The following is a 21462-nucleotide window of genomic DNA, read 5'->3' as shown; positions in this document are numbered from 1 at the left end:
ATTGTCTTATATTGCCTTCGCTTATTCATATTCATAAGAATTATTCATTAATAAAGGCAGGGGAGCAAATTATTACTTTTTTGCGGGGCTCCAAATTCTTCTTGATCTTTCGTTATCTCACAATGCATCAAAGAATCAGAGTACAATAATGTGATGTGAATTTAGATCAATAGATGGCGCTGTTCACTGCATAGATTTCTTTCCTCACGTGTTCGTAATGACTTCATATGCGGCAGAAAACCCGTCTAAGATACTCGGTCTCCTTTTTCCGTGTTGGTAAACGGTTAAGGCCATTGTTTCGGTATTGACCTAGTGCTGATTTAGCCTTCGGATATGTGTTACAAGTCAACCCGTTCATGACAGACCTAACTGCTGCAGTGCAACAGAAAGGTAAGTGTTTCGGTTCTATCATCCGTATAGGTGTAGTTTGGTTTTTATTTATTTATATTTTTTGTAATTCCTTTATGGTCTTTCCTGAAAATTGCTGTCTCTATTATAGGAATTAATGTGTAAATTATTAATGTGTAAATTTTTTGTCGATTTCATATTATAAAACAAATATGAAATAAACAATTAAAACATATTTATGATGCATATGTCAAAACCTATAGTGTTTATGAAAGAGTGCTGCTTTAATAAATGGTTTTATTACTTTAAAATGATTAAAATTATTGCGATTATTAGCAATGAGGATACAAAGGTGTAAAAACTGGTATTTAAGTAGCCTAATTACCATTTCGTCTTAAAGGTATATACAATAAATGTCACTTGTTTACAATGAATACATTATCAAAACTAGCTCTAAAGTGAATGAAAAATTCATGTTTTTTGTAAGAAAATATTTTTCCGATAAAATAGTTTCAATTTAAATATACCTTTAAAAGGTTACTGCACTCATTAAAAGTGCGTTTGTCGTAAACGATGCACCCGGAAATGCATCGCTTTTCTCTGATTGGTGATAATTTATTTCTTTTGGTTTCTCAGTTAGAAATGTATCTGAATAGTTTAATAAGTATAGAAAATTAGAACTATGTTTAAAATTATAAATTGAATTTTATAATACTATGAACAAAGATAATTTAGTTGCATTAATTTTATTTATTTAAAATTTTGTTAAATACTATATTTATGAATTTCAACAAGTCGAGCAAATAAATAGTTTGTCAGTACTACTTTGGCGACTATCTGATTAGCTGAGACTAATAGTTGAAAAATTTTCAATTGCATATTTAATGTAATTTGATATTAATTGCTTCTTCAGCAACATTTTTAAGTTTCAAATTTTGATAGTAATGTAACTCATACTTCTTTAGATTTATCCGGTTCTATTCATTGTATTATGCATTTCCCTGTATTTCTGTCACCTCATCTAAAATTTTAAGCTTAATTTCAAACCTAAATGATTAAACTTCAACTAATAAAAAAAACATTTTTGCTGAAAAATATTTATTTTAAAACTATGATTACAAAAGTTGGAATTATTCAGTACTGAAATCTTTAGTGCAGTATGGAATTTTTTTTTATTAATCTATGCAATATCTGAAAGGATTATACAATAAAATTTCTATAACACTGCATAAAATTAAGTTACTACAATAAAAAGAATTTATTAAATACAGTTCATAGTATCGAGGTTCTGTAAACAAATATAAAATTCGTCATTGATAAGAACATTTACCGAACTTAAAATGCATAAAATTATAGTTATTTATATCATTTAGACTACTTTTCGTATTAGATGTGTATTCATATTACTAATAGATTTGGAAATTTGTTTTGGGATTCCTATTAGAGTGGATATCTTGTATATATTAAACCATATTTGCCTTAAATGAGACGAAATTAATAATATAGATATTTTATAAGTCACAGAAAAAATTTGCATTTATTTTTCTAAAAAGTATCAGGTTTCATATTTATTTTATTTCATGCAGGCACGTGCTTGCTATTACATTTCTCTGAACTTTTAAGTTCATTTGATCTGAGCTTTTTGTCAGATGGCATGCGTTGCTACAAGCTATTTTTTCCATAAAAATACAACCTGATCGTGTAAATTAAATTTTATTTTCTATGAAACATGCTGCTGGAAATTGTTCTTAAAAATGTAATTGATTAAATATAAACAAATTTATATAATAGAATAATAATTATTCTTAAAAAGATAAATGTTTGATTTTTAAGATGCAAAAATAATTTTTTGCTGTAATATTTTCTGAAGTTATCATGCAAAAACGCCAAAAGTTCGCTTAATTTTAATTGATTAAAGTTTCAAAAAAACATTTATCCAAGTTACGAATTCTGACTCTGCAAAGTATGTATGTGCTAAATTTGGAATTTCTATGTATAACGGTCTACCTGTAAAACTCCAACACATCATATTTATCTTTGTTATAAATAAAGATTAGCCCTTTTGCCATCTTAGAAATCTAATTTTGAAATCCGAAAAAAAAAAAACAAAAAAAAAACAGTTTATTGATGTATAAAGATTGAATAACTTCTGAAAAGAATCCACCAGAATTTCTCTTCCTCCTAAAATTGTGTAACTTATAAGTAAACAAGAATTAATTGGAAAATTTATAAAATAATAAAATTTAGATGAAATGTTTATTTTTGTTCATATTTTAGTTTTAAGTCAATTTTATCATTTGAAAATTATACTCATTTCGCAGAATTGAAAAAAAAAATGAATCATTTTCGTGAAATGATGTGATAATTTTGAAATAACTTATAGAAATATATTAATTTTTTGCATATTTTATAAACTCGTAAAGTAAGTTTGTGTATAATTTTTGCATTTTAACAAAGAAATTAGAAAAAGAAATCGACTGATAAAGCATTAATGTGGCATTAGACGCAAAAAGATAAAACAACCAATCAAAACTATAACATATAATGGTAGATGAAATTCTTGATGACGAATTAAAAATCCCATTTTTCTCATTATTTTAATTTATTTTATTAAAAAAATCGTTATACATAAAATTCCGATTTTTGAAGTTAACCTTTTTTCTAAATAATAAGAGATAAACCTGAAAAATAATAAGAGAAGTAATAAATAATAAACGAATAACCTGAAAAATATCTCTTTGTATACGAACTGCATCAACATTAGATATTTATCAACTAATCAACGCAAAATTAGGGCAAATGATTCCAATACATTGATAACAGTTATCGATCTTTCGTTTTAGAAATCATTTCGTTTAGAGAAAAGTTTTCGAAAATGATAAATTTTATCTTAAGGTTTTTAAATTAGAATGACGTTTTAAACATTAATTTATTGTTTGTTTTTAAAGTAACCAATAAATATAAGTGCAAGTTTAGACATTATTTTAAAAAAGGAAGGTTCAGTGCAACAGAACTTGCGAGTAACGGCAAAAAAAAAGTTTTTATTGATAAGAAAAATATTGCCCGTTAGAAGTTCATTCCACTCATGCGTCATTCTGTTTACAATTACTTGTTCTCATTTTTTTCCTTTTTGCTGTGTGTGTACGCTGTGATTAAAAATTTCTTTAACACTGAGATAAATGATGCTTTCAGTTTTATATTTACTTTGATATGAAAGTTCTAATTTTTGATTTTTTTCGCATTCAACGATTGAATAAAAAGAGTGTCAAATTATTTTTATCGGACCATGTTATATTACATTTTACGATTTCTTTCATTTATTGAAACATTTTCAATACCATAAAATCCACTTATAATTATTGTTTTATGTAATTATTCAAGATGAAATTGAATAATGTGTTAATTTCGGTTCACTTTAAATTATGAAATATTTTTAAACTAAGAGCAAGATTATGCATTTTAAATGAGTTGATAGTTAGAATTAGTATATTTAATTTTAATAATTGAAATTGTTATATACTGTTGTATTCTTGTGTACTCGTTAATGATGGACTCGTACCAAATGATGCTTAGGACTAAAAGCTGTTTTTATGTCTGTTATTATTTAGGAGCAAAGTTTGAAGTGTTTACAATACAGTAAATGTATTATAAATGCATTTACTGTAGCTTTTTTTGTTACGTAAGCGTTAAATATGAAAGAATAAATATATATTTAATAATATTTAATAAAACGTCTTAGAGCATATAAATAAACGCATTTCAAAAAATATATAAATATTACTTCATATAAGAATACTTTGATATGAAATATTGTGATATACAGATCCTTTTAGCATCTGTAATTTAATTTTTTTACTTAAATTAAGAATATGCATTGCACCAAACGATATTTAATCTTGTTAACTTCTGAGAATATTAAAGACTTTACCATATGATATTTAAAAAACAGAAAACTTTTTCTTGTTACTTAAAAATAACTAAAAAAAGTGTCTTCGAATTTTATCAAACATTGTGAACAACAGATAGAAGTAAAATTAATAAAATGGTTTAAATTGCTTGTAATATTTTTATTTAAGAAGAATGGCAGCACTAAAAGAAAATATTTCTAGCCCTCCGAACAGTTTTTAAATAATAAAAGAACAACTTAATTACTTGTCAAGATAACTTTATCGAAATCTGCAAAATACTTCATAGAATTTGAGAACAAAATTTACAGGAAAACTGTTCCGCAGTTTATATTTCTAGGGTCTGAAAGCAATTTTTTAATTTTAATTTCATTTTAATAGAATTATTAATTATTGTAAATGAGCCAATAGTAAGAAACATCAATTTTAATTTTCTATATTAATTTAAAAATTGTTTAGAGTTTTCAAGGGATCGATATTTGATGGATTATTTGTTGCTTGTAATTGTTTTGTTAGTTCAAACGCTTCACATTTTAACTTTTTCAACGAAACTTCCATCGTTTATTTTGTTTTCATTGAAATTTTTCTTGTAATTCAATAGTGTCAGTAATATGTAATTCAAATATTTCTGCTATTAAAAGATTTATCGCAAAAAACTGCTAGTGACTCTCTTATTTCTGGGAGATATTAGTTGAATTTACACTGATGCAGTCGTGGATTTCAACTCATTACAAATTTACTCATTATTTCATTATCATTACTCATTTTCTTATTTAATGACAGAATAGAATGAGGTAGTTTAAATAGAGATTTTAAATTAAGTAAAGAAATAAGGACATATACTTTTATTTCGCTAATTATGTTTAGACCAATTATTATGAGAAAGCTATAATAATTTTTATAAAGACCTTTGTTACAATGTAAAAAAAAGAATTAAAATTGCACACTCAAACTATTTGTAAATTGCGTTTATTTATAATGCTGTCATGCGAATTTGAAAATTATCTTAGTTTAATAATGATCTCAGAAAGCAAGCAAATTCTGAATACCTTATTCCATTATTACTGAAACTGAATCTATAGAAACTTCTTTGTTCACTAGAATTTTAGCTAACTTGTTCAGAGACGAATCTTGTGAAGTGTAAAAACAGATTTAATTTAATTTTAATATATACAAAATAAAATATAATAAAAATATATACAAAAATATTATATCACATATGTAACTATTGAGCGTAAGTAATTAACTAAGAATGAAAATATTTCATAAATTCAGGACATACTGTTCTTAATATTTTTCATGAGTATAGAATATACATCTAGCTTAATCTAGCTTTTCGATTTTTTAGATGGTTGCTATGATTCAGAATTCGAACTAGCTTTTCTTTCTTTTTTTTCTTTTTGTTAATTTTTTTTTAATTCATTGATATTTATGTGAAGATTACTGACGTTCTCAATTCTAGAGGACAATAACTGATGTTTTATCGTCTGTTCCTTCGACTATTTGTTTATTATATATTTTTTTCAAAAATCTAATAAAAATTACTGGATGTCATGAGAATTTTTTAAATTTAATATAAGCTTTTCGCAAAGGCCGTTATCAACACATGATTTTAAAAGAAGTATTTTTCAAAACAATTCTGAGAAGGGGAAATGCTTGAAACGATAAGTGTGCACACATATGTATGGTTATAATATTTTATAAAATGTATGTAGTTAATAATACAAATTACAGTTCCAAATTACTACTATAATTGAAACAGGCTATAATTTTATACACTTGATTTTTTTATTCGACAAAAAAATGATATTCAAATAATATACAAACTCTTTACACATAACGGCTTAGAATTGTGTATTCTAAAGATTGGTCATAAAAAAGAATAATATGCTACCAGGGCTGATATTTGAAGATTTTCTTTTTAATTGTTCAGAGATTCTGTAGGTAATAAGCAATTATCATATTATTTAACCTTGGGATAATTTTTAATTTATTGAAAAATAACTTTTATATATTTGTATATATATTGAAAGTGCCAATCAAGTTAAATGATTCCTTTTTTACGCAATCGATATATTTTAAAGTGAGCGTTTGCACAAAAACTGTCTGACAGAAAACCATTAAACCGTGCCTAACTCCCGGAAGCCTTAAAATGTTAAAGAGAGCGCGAAAAGTAGGTAGGAACGGGCACTAATGGTATTGTTTACACTTGTTTGTATAAAGATATTTTGGCTTTTTTGTTAATCATGGAACAATGAATTAAATATCTGGATGATTAAATAATGAGATCTATCACAAAATATGATTCCATTCCCTGGTTGTCAAAAGGTTGCAGTTTAATAAAGTCATGATACTTGAAAGCTTGAAGAAAATGATCAAACTATCTTTATTTACAAAAACTCATGATAAAAGAAAATAGTTGGAAATGTTTTTTCGAATATTTTATTTTTAATTTTTTTGAAACTTTATTCTTACAGTCTGAATATTTTGTACATTTTTAAAATATATGGTATATATCATTTCATTGGGTTATTGGTTATATGAAATCATGCGGAAGGTTTGGAGTTATGATCGTTTTACTTATTAAACAGCCCTGTCATTTGCTTTGAATCCAACCTAGGAGGTTTCAAATCGAATTTTGATATTTCCTTTCTGATAATTTTTTGAAGCAATTTGGAGCGAGCATTTTGTCGCGTTGCAGATATCTTCAGGGCCGATCCAGCTTACAAATTGCGAAATTCTAAATTAAATGCACGTGATTTAAAATTTTACATATGTTTGCGAATTTGGAAGATTATCGAAACATATTAAAATATAGTAAGCATTTTATTTTTCTGTTTTCATAAAAGATATTTTCGTATACCGCTTGAAATTTCAAAGTATTATTTTATATCAAAATCTATATTTGATTCAATTCCACGAGATGGACATTTAAAGAATATGCGTTCTGAATCTTTTGAAAAGAGCACAGAAATCCATATAGTCGCAATCGTATCTTTTTAGTACCAACCTGTAGAATTCGAAATTAGTAATTAGGCTCCATCAAAAATCTCCATAATAGTTCATTCATCCAATTCCATCATTCCAATATTCCACACATCCATTCAGAAAATTCCATAATTTATAATTAGAAATTGAAAAATTAAATTTATAAAACTAGTGCATTAACATATTTAGTACAATTAAAATATAATAATTGATAATGCTTTATTTTTTTCTTGCTTTTGAGATTTGCAATAAGCATTTTAATTTGGAATTTCGTATTTTTTTACTTTTTTTTCTGCACTGTAATCATTTCATCATTAGAAATCAATCCATCATTTCATTATTAGAAATCAATCCATCATTTCATTATTAGAAATCAATCCATCATTTCATTATTAAAAATCAATCCATAATTTCATTATTAGAAATCAATCCATCATTTCATTATTAGAAATCAATCCATCATTTCATCATTAGAAATCAATCCATCATTTCATCATTAGAAATATAATAATTGATAATGCTTTATTTTCTGCCTGCTATTGAGAATTTGCAACAAAAATTTTAACTTGGATTTTCATATTTTTTTACTTTTTTTCTGCACTGCAATCATTTTATCATTAGAAATCAATCCAGCATTTCATCATTAGAAACCAATCCAGCATTTCATTATTAGAAACCAATCCAGCACTTCCTCATTAGAAAAGACGTTCTAAAATTTATTAAAAATATAAACGTTATCATCCATTAAAAGAAAAATATGAAATCCTGATAGATTTTTCAACAAAGTAACCGTCGATATTTTTGCAGGAAATCTTTTGTATTAAGAAGGAAAAAAATGTCTTTGAATAGTTTCAGTAAAATATTGGTTTCAAAACCTTCCTAGTGTATATCTACATTAGGAATGTTTTGAAAACAGCATTACATAAAATACTTGTCATTTCTTGTGAAATCTTACTTTTCTTATTTTTGGGGTTTTCACAGTAGGCTAAAATCTAGCATTTAGAAGGAAGTAATTACTAAATCCGTATAGCAGAATCTAAAATTTACTTTATCTTAAAAAAAGAAAGCAATTTTCCTACAACGTATTGAGTCTGTTATCTCATCTATTTACATAGATAAACCTGTTTGAAACGTGCAACACGGACGATTGCAAATGACTCGTCTGGAGAGGATAACTTTTTAGTTATCTATCCATTTTTAAAACTTGTAATACATTAATCAGATTTGAAGGAAATGAGATGTAATAATTTGTTTAACATATACTTGAATATCCCTTAGATATTCACATGTTAGATTATATTTGATAAACTTGGATAATTCATCAAATTTGACACTAAACCTACCGCGAATGGTCAAATGACCGCTTTTCAATGACAGTTCTCATATATCGATTGAATGCCGGTACGTTTAGTATTAAAAATCTTTCAATCTTTTTTTATAACTTTGATTTAATTTCGCATGTTTTATCTTTATAAGACTGAAATTTTATAATGTATTTCCTATTCACTTCCTCCTTTATTAAAGTTATGAAATTTTATACAGCAATTTAATAGTTCAAAGACAATAGATTTTTTTAATACTTTAAAGTACTTAATTATGAATTAATTTTTTAATTTAGTTAAAAATTGAGGGATTGTATAGAGTAAGTAAGGCTAATTCTAGCACCTAATATGATAAATATTAATATTCTGATTCCAAATACTTATAAAGATAAATTATGAAATATATTAGACTAAAGATTTTAAATGATAAAAATAAATTTTGAAATGCGTTTTTATTATATTAGAATAGTGAAAATTAGGAAGCTGAGATTTATATTGTATATCTATCAAAATTATATGAAAAAATTAAGCACTATATAAGAAAGTAGTAAAAATTCCAAGCATCTATTGAAAATTAAAAGTTATTATGACTAGCCGCTTTAGGCGATTAGCTGGGATAAATGGTCATTAAATTTTTAATTAAATAATTTATGTAACTTGGTCTTAATGGTTTCTTCTGCAAGATAATTTAAATATTCAAATTTTAATAGATATAAGATTCATAGAAGCCTTACGTGTTCTGTTTTTATTATTATTATTATTAAGGTTTTCCCCCTTTTTGTCAGATCCCATAAAGTTTGTAATAAATGGATACACATTAGTAATATAACCATATTTATAACCTAAAAACTATAAAATTTATCATTTTTTTCATGGTAGTAGTATTTAAAATACAGATTGCATTGTCTTCCCATATTTAAGTAAATGTATTTTTTTCACTGAAATTTGTTTTACCAATAGTGATTTCTGTTAAGAACAGGTTAGTAATTCGGATTCCAAAATAAAAACGGAAATACATGAGCAGCTCTAATGCAGATTTTTATCAATCTTCATTTTTTTTTCTTAATATTATTGTTTGCGATTCGTGATCGTTCAGAATTCTTACGATTCTTGCTGAAAAATATGCTTCAAATATTTTTAAAAATTGATTAATTATACAAAAAATATTTATATAATAAAAATATAAGTATCGTTAAAAAGCTTATTATTATTTTTCAATTTTAAAATGATGCCAACATCATTTTTGTACTATAATATCTTCAAGTGTTATTTAGGAAAAACGCTAAAATTTTTATTTTAATTCCAATTTTAAAAAATAACTTCGAGGTGCACATTTCTGAGAGTATTTCTATCAGAATTTCATTATTTTCTTTTGATAGACAGTTTTTTTTATTTAAAAAATATTTAAAGTCAGAAATCAAGAAGATAAAAAGAATAAGAAATAATTTTTGATTAGAAAATCATTAATGCGAATTGGAATATTAAATACATAGTTCATCTACGAATTAATTATTTCTTCTTGACATTCTAAATTATCAATAATGGCAACCTTTCTACGTTGAAATTTTTATAGGACTGAATTTTTATAGGGCAATTTAATAAAATAGTTTAATCATTAAATTGTTTCTAAGGAGGTTGAATTCGATTCTGGAAATGTATTTTGAATGTTTTGATTGTCTTATGAAAAAAAGTTCGCCTTTTGCCATCATTTGACTCCAAAAAAGAAAACGACACCTCACCTTTAGTGACTTTGTAATTATTACATTAAGTTTCCTTGTGTTCAAAAGCTATTTTCCTTTACTTAGGTTATTCTAAGTTCAAGTTGATACCCAACAGCAAAACAAAGTTTCGGTTAAACATTTTACAGAATTGATGAGATTCGAATTGGTGTACTCTTGAAAGCTCTTATTTAGTATCGCGTGTTTTATGTTTGTTAAGATGGAAATTTGTAATGGATTTTTATCTCATTTTCTAACATTATGGAGCTCTAAAATTTTTTTCTAGCTATTGCTTTTAGATTACTTTTAAAATATTTTAATAATTTTAGAGCTTTTAATTATCAATAAATATGCTAATTCAACTAAAATGTATTAAAGTTTAATTAAATTTATAAAATTAAAAATATTTCTTGTTAATAATTCCTCATTAAAATTATAATTAAAAATCCAATTTGCTTAAAGCTTTTCTATCAGCTCCTCACATTTTAAGATTTTTGTTTTGTCTTCTAAACGTTAACGTAGAATAAGTTTATGATTGGACTCTTAATATTTATAACTTCTCGTAAGAAATATTCTATGACTCTTTCTTTTAAAGCAAGAATGACCTTTAAATTAACTGTTCTTGGAAAATGTTTCTAAAATTTTATTCATGGTGAAACATTTTATTCATGGGAAATCAAATGATATTGGGAATAGAAGATTTTTAAATAATGTCATGAGATTCATTTGAATATACTTTGGAAATAAATTATGGTAATTAAGGTCCTTTATATTCTTTTTGTTTTAAAAAGGAAATTATATGAATTATTACATTTTCTTTACTTTCAAAGGGTTCATTTGGTTGATTTTTTTATATAATTAAAAGTAATTTGATTCATAAATCAAATGCACAATGCTTTATTAATCCTGATTCATCAAACTATGTTATTATAAAAAAATAGACAGTTGTAAAGGAAATAATATACTACAACAGAACTAAAATAAATTCAAACGCAAAATTTTGATTTTAAATTATTAAGTGTACGATATTAAAGAAAAACTTGTCTCTCCGAATAAAACAGAAGAATAGAAACAAAAAAAAATACTTAGCTATTCTTGATTCCGGTTCAGAAAAATTTCCAAAGAACAATAAACTTGAATATATTTTTTGAGAATACAATGAACTTACTTATGCACGACCTGGTTTCAAATTTATTATTTTACTTGCAAAGTCTAGTGATTTCAAAATAGAGCAAGAATGTTTGTACATCTCATTAAAATTCTTCCCAAGTTTTTGAGACTAGTTCTTCACATACATTTTGTACACGTTTGACCTTGTACAAAATGTATATAAAGATAAAAGATTTCTGTAAAATTATTTGTTGAGATGTAATATCCGGAAAATATGAATGTGAAATTTCGTTGACTGTTTTAGAAACAGGATATTAATATTCAACAGACGCGTTTAATTGAAGCTCATTTTATCGTCTGCATGGCCACCGTCCAGTTTATTAGAAGCTCGTTCTTATGAAAGAAGAAAATGCGTTATAATTTCCATTTTTAGGTAAAATTTGGATCTTTTTTCTTTTGCATATGGTTTGAATGCAATATTGATGCCTTTATATTTTTCCTTCTCAACTTCTAAATATTCATTATATTTATTTAGAATGATAAGTATAGTATTGATATTCCAAAATTGGTATAATAATAATCGATTTTGTTAACTTACAACCTTTCCACTTTAACTTTTAATAACTTCAAATAAAGCAAATTCGGATGAATGTACAGATAGATTAAATTAATTCATTAATTAAAATTTATAATTAAAGGATTAATCAAAGAGAATTAATCTTGGTCGATATTATGCAATGAGTTTAAAAATAAACAATTAAAATTTTTTAGTGTAAGTAATAGTATAAAACTTATTTAACATATTCAGAGCACCACTAATAATAATTTTTGCGATTTAAAAAAATTGTAAATAAACTGAGATGAAACTTAAAAATATAATATATAATTAAATAAATATAAAAGAATATAAATTAAAAAAGAAATAAAAGTTGTTTAATTCTTTTTCCAACAGAAATACATGAATGACGGAAAGATCCTTTTACGAAAAAAATGAACACTTGGCAGAATGCAATAGGTTATTTTTTGCTTCGCTTCTTTGATTCTCTTTGCTAATTTGAAATTTATAATATTTAAATTTTCAAATAATAGCATATTTGTTTATCTTCACCTGATAATGTTTATGTGCCGACATGCTATTCGAAAAGAAATGATATATACCGTTAAAATAATGCAAAATGTGCTACGAGACAGGAAGTTATAATTAGAGCTACTAAATTTAATTGGCAATTACTTCTTAAGTTATAGAAATTAATTAAGAAAGGAGTTTTTGAAATTTTGTTTATAGATTTTCTTCAGCAATTTCGGCCCATATGTTCGTAGCAAAAAAAAATTTAAATCGTTATACATTTCATTAAAAAATCAGCGATATATATATATATATATATATATATATATATATATATATATATATATATATATATATATATATATTATAGAGAGAGAGAGAGAGAGAGAATTTTCTCTATATCGGATTTTCGGATTTTTATTTAGGAATTTCTGAATCCAATATGTAATAGTTTGAATCTATTATAATACTGCATATAATTTACTGTAACATTTATTTCATTAAACTGCTATTCTATCTGCGATTGACAAATAGATACCTATTCAGAAAAGTAAAAAGATAATAAGATTTTCAAATAACTTTATAAACGTGATAAATACATGTTCAAGCAAAATTTAAAAAATACACGGCTTATGTCTAAGTTTTTGCAGAATTAGCGACCAAATCACTGAATTCATACTCATCTTTTTAACTGGACAAGGATACACCTAAAATCCTTGAAATAATGTTCAAATAATATGTTACCTTACATGGCAGTAAGGTTTAATCAGTAATGGAATTATTCGAAAAAGCATTTACTACCTGAAATAAATGAATTAATATTCATGGTGTGTTAAAAAATTAAAAGAAAGAATCCGAGCAAATGAATACTGATTTTATTGCACGCAATGGAAATTCTACTTGCATTAGCCTCTCATTAATATGCTCATTAATTATTCTAAAGAACCACTTCTGGTCATTAGTTTCGTTTGCACTTCCTTTAAATAGAGATATTAGTTGAATCGAATACATTTTGTTTCAGTTCATTGAATAGTTTTTATTTCGATTGCCGCATGGCATTAGTTACAAAAATAAAGAGAAAAAACTTTGAGGAAAGCTAGCAGGAAAATCTTGATGCTAAAATTATTATGTGCAATCGAAATTGGTCTTGACGTAGCTATAAAATGAAAGAGTGAATCATCTAGAAGATCATTATAAGAATCAAACTGTTGACTGTATTTGGAAAGTTGGATTTATTTCTATTAATTGCATACTTTTTCGTAATTATATCTTAATTCCATTGGCAGTTGCGTAATGTAAAACCTTAAATGAAATTTAAACACAAATATGAATTAAAAATAAAAAAAAGAAATTTATATGAAGGTTGATAAATATAATTTTCAAAACATAAAAATCAAATAATAAAATAAGATAAAGGAATTTTTCCACAGACAACTTCATTTGAAAACTTCTTCATGCGATTGAAATTAAAATTTTAATGTTTTGAATAAATGTACTTTTCTATCTATTTCAATTTTTTATATTCTATTTTATTTGGACAAAAATCTTAATTTTTCATTTATATAAAAAAAATTCTCTCTGCTGAATTTTTAAGTATTTTTAAGCCATGTATATATGAACTTAACTGAATTAGAAACTTGACCAAAATAGCATTCAATTTTGTCTTATTTTTCATGATGAAAATTAAACCTTTGTTTCTCTCCTTATTAATAATATATAATATTAAATTGTTTAAGAATTTATAAAATTTCTTGTGCATTAAATCTTAATATTATCTAATATAAGATTAATAATGGTTTATTACACGTATTAATACTGGCTGATTATTTTTTAATTTATTATAATACTTGTAACAACTATCTTAGAAATTAGACAATTAATTTCTCCTTTAACTTTTTGAATATGGATTTTTAATGGATGAATTTAAATCATTGCTTAAAAAATTTTAAGGATTAAAAATGTAAGTAGAGCATATTTATCCTATAATAATCAAAGAATAAAATTAACCATTATTAAAAGGTTTGTCAGTTGTTTATGTTTTGATACTATCAATTTTGTTCATTACTTAAGCTTTCTCTACACTTTTTAGACTTGTATAAAGAAGATAATATAATATGTTTTATATACATGTGTTATATATATAAAATAATATAATAATCCTTGATTTCTTGATAATATGTAAATAATCAAAAATATGTATTCTTATTGCATTTCACATATATTGTCATTTTAATTCCAAAAACATAGTCATTCGTAATTTCGAAATTTAAAATACATTTACGTAATATAAATGGGTCCCAAAACAAAGCATTAACAGTTGTTGTTGCGAGTCAAAAGATAATGGATGTTTATAGCGATTGCATGTTAAGAAAAAGGATAATTTAAAATAGTTTTGTGTCTTCAATGCTTCCTTATTTATGATGTTACTCAACTCCTTCGTTCTCAATGGTCTGTCACGAGAGCAATTTTTCCGCCAAAAATAAAACAAATAGCAATATGACAATTGCTACTTGCATTAACATTCCACAAATGAATTGCAACATCGCAGTTTTACTTTATTATCTTAAACCAATGGCTTAACCAATCATTTTATATTATCAAAATCTTATGGTTTGAATAATATGTGCTCCATATTTGTTACATATCATAGTTTGAATAGAATTTTTACAATATATCTCTAAACACCATACTTCAATTTATGATAACCCTGTATAACCAGGGTTGCCATAATTACTAATTTTGTCGCTTAACGGTGTGACAACTCATATGTAAAAATAATTATTGTTAAAATGGTACCTACTGTATTGTTTAACTTCATAACAATCAGAAAAAAAATCCAAAATATTTTTATTTAAAAAAATATTTTTCCGTTGATCTTAATCATTTTTCGAATTATTTTGCTCAAAATTTATTAGATTTATTTTGTACCAAAGTCTACACTAAATAACATCGATCAGAGAGAGAGAGAGAGAGATGCAGAAATAACTTCATAAATGGCTTGTCTCAAAGGTCTGAAATATGCTAATACATCAAAATCTTGATGAATGCAGTATTTCCTCTTTCATCTCTTCATATATAAATATGCAAAAAATTCCTTGACACCAAATTTTTTTTATTTGTTTAAGCATCATAAATCATTTTCCTTGCATTATCTAAATTGAACGCAAGAGCTTCTGAAGGTCTGAAAACACAAAAATCAGCAAAATCTCAAAGTTTTTTGATTTAAGAATATTTCCTTTTTGTATATGCAAATATGCAAACATTCCTATTGTGTCTATATTTTTTTCATTTGGGTTACATATATTATTTTTCCTTATATAGCCTAAATTAAGCACAAGCTGAAAATAACCCATCATAAAGAATAATCACCTAAATGAAATTAATTTCACATAATGGTCAGGTATTTCTTTCAATGTTATCCTCTAATGTGTATGATGATACTATTGTAGAATTATCAGAAACAGATTGTCATCTTATCATATCTTAATTTTTATATTTGGTTATTTTGATCACCAAAAAAAACCGATTTTGAGTCATTATTCTATTCAGTTCAGTTATATTCGTTCAAGCGGAATATTTCCGTTCGTTAACGGATAATAATGTTGAAAATGGCTTTAGTATTTTTATTAAAAATTTGAATACTGTTTAAGTAATGACGAAAGATATTAAAGATTTATTATCTTTTTAAACTCAATGATATGTTCTAATATTTTCCTTAATTCTTTCTTTCTTTTTTAAATATTATAGTAGGCTGCGGTGGCTTTAACTTACATTTTCAGTTTCAGGATTGGAGTGTCCTACATTCAAATCTTGATCTTACAGCCTATGCAGTACTGGATTTTCAGCTACCAAACCAGGCAATTTTTTAGGGATTTTTTTTTCAAATATTTGTTATCTTAATTTTTACGAAACGGTATTCACCGTGTGCATATCATAAACAAATAAAAATTTACGCAATTTCTATTTCAAATTTGCAAAAATTTGTGCTTTATACCGAGCGGCGAGTTTGGCTTTGGACAATCAAATAATAATAACATAAATGTCGATAGCTTCTCCCTCAATTGCAGCAATGAGAGTATCAAAACAATATTTGTGAATAAAGATAAAAATACACTTTATACAGCCAGGGATTTGGTCGTCCTAAATTATATCAAAGCTCATGTTGGAAATATTGGTAAATTCTTTATTGTAAATCAAATTGATGGCGAATATCAAAGAATATACTGTTTCATTTCCTTCTTCTTGTGAAAGTGTACCTTGGAAATGGGATTGTTGTTTTTTCGGTGGAAGGGTTTATTTATGAACCGGAAAAGGCATTATCTTATTTGGATTGCAGTTAATTTAAAAATAGTCACAAAAAAAAGTTAATTAAAAAGTGACAGAAAGTAATCTTGCGGCTTATGAGGAAAGTCTTGGGTCATTCAATAAAACTGACAATAAAGGAAATTTTTGTTTACATTTAAGTATCTAAAGTTTCTACAAATATTAAAGTTCTTCTCTTTTTCAAAAATTTCTCGTAAATCACTCGGGAAAAAGTAACTTAGAAGAATATAAATTCTGAAATGTTTGATTTCATAAGCATTTCATTTTGAAGCTTATAGAATGTTGCTTTGACAGGTAATCACTTTTGTCCACAAATACAACCATGAGAATATGAATTTAAAAGAAAATTCATTTTATTTTTTCTTTTCCTTTATTTCATAAAAAAACGTTTCCTAAATGTAGTAAATATCCTTATAAAGATGCATTTTCACTTTATCATATAAGAAGCATGGATTATCCCTGTGATCTGGGCCTCCCGGGTTCGAGTCCTGGTTCGGGCATGGTTGTTCTTTACCCTGTGTTCGATCTGTGAGGTGTGTGAAAGAATCCTCCAGTAAAAAGGGGTTGTGCAAGCGAGTGTGTGAGTGTCATCTTCATATGAGCTAAAGTCAGACTTCTGCCCTCGGGTGCTCAGGGGTCCTTATTCTTGGAAGCTACTGCACCCCTCTCTTCCCAATCTGTTGGACTTGGTTAGAATTGAAGTTCAATCCAAAGGGAATAAACAACAACAGCATGTAGGAAATATTGTAATCATCAGAAATTTCAGGCACAAGTTTTTGACTAATCTGCACATTTCAAACCTCCCTGAGCCATTTTGTGACATTATGTCTGATATTTGTGGAATTATGCTTGACTGTCAGTTTGTCTCTCTGTCGGTTTGTGAACATAACTCAAAAAGTTAGAGTTAGACTACTGAACTTAGACTTTGAGTTAGACAACTGAAATTTGGTTTTATGATTTAATTTCGACCAAATTTATAGATTTCTTTAAAGTTTTTTTGATCAAAATTCATTTGTAGAAAGTGTGTTTATCTGTTCAAGTGCAAGTGAACTCGATAACTATAAAATATTAAAAGCTAGATAAATGAAATTTCGTGTACTGTTTTAACATCTCAATTATAGATAATTATCAAATTTTGTATCAAATCTATCAAACGATTCACTGTCTGTCGGTCTGTAGTTTCCCATCAATGTAAACATAATGACTTAAATAATAAAATTCATGTTGTCTTGTGACTACAATTATAGCTTTATGTCCAATTTTAATGTTAATCAGCTGGGAAAATGTCTACAAAATATTCTCACGATAGATTCAATTATATTGCTAGATTCACGCCAACGTTCGATATTTCGTAAATTTCGTTCACCAATGCCATGAAAGCTATTCGCGCCTTTCCCAAATTCCACAATTTTATGTGATGGGAGGGAATATGACCCTTAATGAAGAGTAAGCGAGAAAGTTTTGGGGAAGAATATTCCCATTGGGTATATCAAAAGTTTCTAAGCTTCAAAAATTCGGTAAATTTTTCACATAGTATGTATAAGTTTTGAATTAAAAACAGTTTGAATATAGGCGAAGACACTGGAAATTACAAAATTTCTATGACAATATGGAGCTTTATGAGAATTTTAAAAGTTGGAAACAAAACAGAGTTTTTATACTAGTTGTATAAAAATGGAATCTAGGCAATACTAAAGAAATTTTAGTGAAGGAAGATATCTTGTCACAAAAGAACAAAACATCGGTTGATAATTAGTTGTTCCCGGCTCTCAGGACAAAGCAGATGAACTTCAACCGCAGTCAGACGTATGCATTTGCTGAGAGAAGGAAATACGAATTTCGGACAAATTTCGAAGAAATAATAAGATTACAATAAATACGCCTTTGTTGACTTCAGCTAGCTTAAGAAAATTGAGGCGTCTGCTATCTTATGTTGCGTATTTTGCAGTAGTCATCTTTTCATGGAAAGCGAATTGTGATAACACGGAAACATTTTAATTTATATTAATGTCCATTTAACTTTCTATGGTAGAGAAATGCTTGAAAATTTAAAGGGCTATAGGACCTACATTTAAATCTTTAATTTTTCAAAAAAAAAAATATGATTTCATGATTGCCGAAATACCTTCTGAATATATTTTGCTATAGCACACGTGCGTACGTTAATTAGTTTAAAAGATATCGTCAAAAAAATGAAGGTTACTGTTCACTTTTTACTTGTAATTCATTTTTTTCAACACTATATTTTCAGAGCTTTCTCACAGGATTTAACAAAAATGATTCCTTGTATCAATGAGAAATTTTCCAGGTATACTTATACACACATAATAAAGAAAATTATGCAAAATGAAAGCATTATTGTATTTACTTTTTTCCAATGTTTTCTAATATGCTAAAAATGTTTTTTAAAGGCATTATCATGTTTTAACAAGATAAAAATTAAAGTTGTAACTCCAATAAATCTATTAAAATATTTATTGCTTTGCATGATTACCAAGTTATGTTCTTTGGGAATAAATTGGTGTAACATTTGCTGATATAAGTTACTTATTTTCTGAAAAACTTTGCGTGCAATAAAATTCTGCATTCGACAATTTATGCAGAACCTATACATTTTCCATATATATATTAATTAAAGTTATTTCACTGACTTAAATTTACAAATATAAGGTTAAATTTCTTTTAAAACTGACGTTAGGGAGATCCGCATTTGACGAACTTTCAAGATCAAGGTCCTATAACCCTTAAGGCAATTCAAAATCAGAAATCTGGAAACATTTAAATAATTTAAAGCAAATGAAAAATAATATATATATATATAATGATATTTTAAACTCTTAATTTAATCCAAATTAATTTCCAAAACTTTATCTTGATTTAGCCCATCGTAACTTCATTCTAAAATATTCTCTTATTTCGTGATCCAATTCCACTTTCGGTTTAATTAATCCCTTTGTAAAAATAATGCGCCATCAGTACTACGTATCAAATGAAAGTGATACTTTTGCCCTTATCATATGTCAAAATATGTATTTTTCATCTGCGCGTGGCCGGAAATCCTATGTTATATACGACTAGTGATCATTTGTTTCGTCCCTTTTTCTCTTCTTTCATACTTCTTCTATTGTACCACGCTGCGTCTGCTTGTAAATAAATTGCTTTTCCGAGATGGATATTAAAGAGAGAGTAAAGCGAAATTAAAAATACCAAGTCTCTTAACTGCTGCATTCTACTTAACCAATATATATATATATATATATATATATATATAGGAAAATAGATGCGATGAAATTTTTTGCTTATTATGTTTAACTCTTTTAATGGAATGTGAAATCTACAAGATGACGAATCATACATGATTTCTCTTACTATTTTAAAAATGCCGATTAAACATTCCGCAACTTAATTATAACTATTAAATGAATTTTCCTTGAATATTTAGCACAAGAGATAATGACAGATAATTTAAAGTTTCCCCAATCCATCGCAGTATATTTAATCCATTAGCGATGACCTTTCATTAGAGAGATGTTGCTCTGTCCTTTTTTTCCCTTCTTTGTTAAATAGAACGCAGTAATGATTGAAAGGGTATCTTTTGATTCATTTTATCAATCTATACCCCTAAATCAGCAGTTTCGTAGACGAGAAAAATATTTTTAAAAGTTGTTTTGCTTGTCAAGGCAAACGTGAGAAATTTCGATTGCGAAATTCCGTCTATTTAGCAATTAATTTTGTGCTGAATGTTTCATCGCAAATTTATTCCTTGGAATGCTTGCACATATTTTTAATCTGATGAAGGTTCAGCCGTTTTTTTTTTTTTTTTCTTTGAGGTATTTATATTTCATGGACACGTCATAAAAAATAATACTCTGTATTGCATTACTACATGATAATTGAGTAATGTCGTGCTAAACGATCACAAACTATTACTATTACGGTTATATTAACTTCTAATTACTAAAAGAACTTCAGAAATTCCATCATGAAACTACTCATTTGTTCTTTTCTATACCCAATAGATAATTTTCGAATTGGTCTGCTTTAAACAGTATTTTTTAAACAACATCGTCAAAAGAGTTTACATTTTGTATGTAAAAGAAAAATTGTGATTCAACTATCAGATTATTTTAAAACTACAGGACTCAGCCTCTTATTTGCCAGAATTCGATAACGCCTTGTAGGAGTGCATAGCAATCATTCTAGGTTTGCTGAGAAAACTCTGTTCGTTTCACTCCCTATAGAAAGGGCATTTTGTCCAAATAGAATTATTGTTAAAAAAACATTTAATTTCGAGTTTAATTCATTCTGTTATAATATTTTGATACGAAGCAGAACTGAATAAAGATTTTTGGCCTTGAAAAATATTTTTTTCTTGATATTTGTAAACATTTAGAAGATGAATGAAACAGCATTCTCATAGGCATAAGTGCTCTGTCTGTCCATCATATATAATATGCAAACATACTGAGCACCCTCAAACAATCTAATCCTTTTTCTTTCGAAATGTTCTTCAGTTGATTAATCTGCTTCATTGAATTTGTCGTCTTTTATAATTTCGATAATACTCTAATAATTTCAATCAGAGCACAGATGAGATTCACATTAAATAGCAAAGGTAAATAATCGAAATAAGGATTAAATCGGAGTTAGCTTGTGTTTGTGTTCCGAATAAAATATCGCCT

General features: G+C 26.4%; 1 protein-coding gene across 3 annotated transcripts in view; it reads left to right on the top strand.

Moving 5' to 3' along the window:
• The first annotated feature begins 224 nt into the window (after positions 1–224).
• LOC129983759 (SEC14-like protein 2) overlaps positions 225–21462 on the top strand; it is a 53676-nt gene continuing 32438 nt past the window's right edge. Inside the window, exon 1 of one of the 3 annotated variants that reach the window (XM_056093376.1) lies at positions 225–390. The gene's annotated coding sequence lies outside the window, so the exon portion shown is untranslated. Of the gene's footprint in view, positions 391–8505; positions 8643–11714; positions 11825–21462 lie in introns of those variants that run through there. The other 2 variants (XM_056093378.1, XM_056093377.1) reach the window with 2 other exon arrangements.

This window comes from Argiope bruennichi, chromosome 9, assembly GCF_947563725.1.
Source record: "Argiope bruennichi chromosome 9, qqArgBrue1.1, whole genome shotgun sequence".
Lineage (NCBI taxonomy): Eukaryota > Metazoa > Arthropoda > Arachnida > Araneae > Araneidae > Argiope > Argiope bruennichi.
Note: the sequence above shows the minus strand (reverse complement) of the source record. Positions and strands in the feature narration are given on the sequence as shown.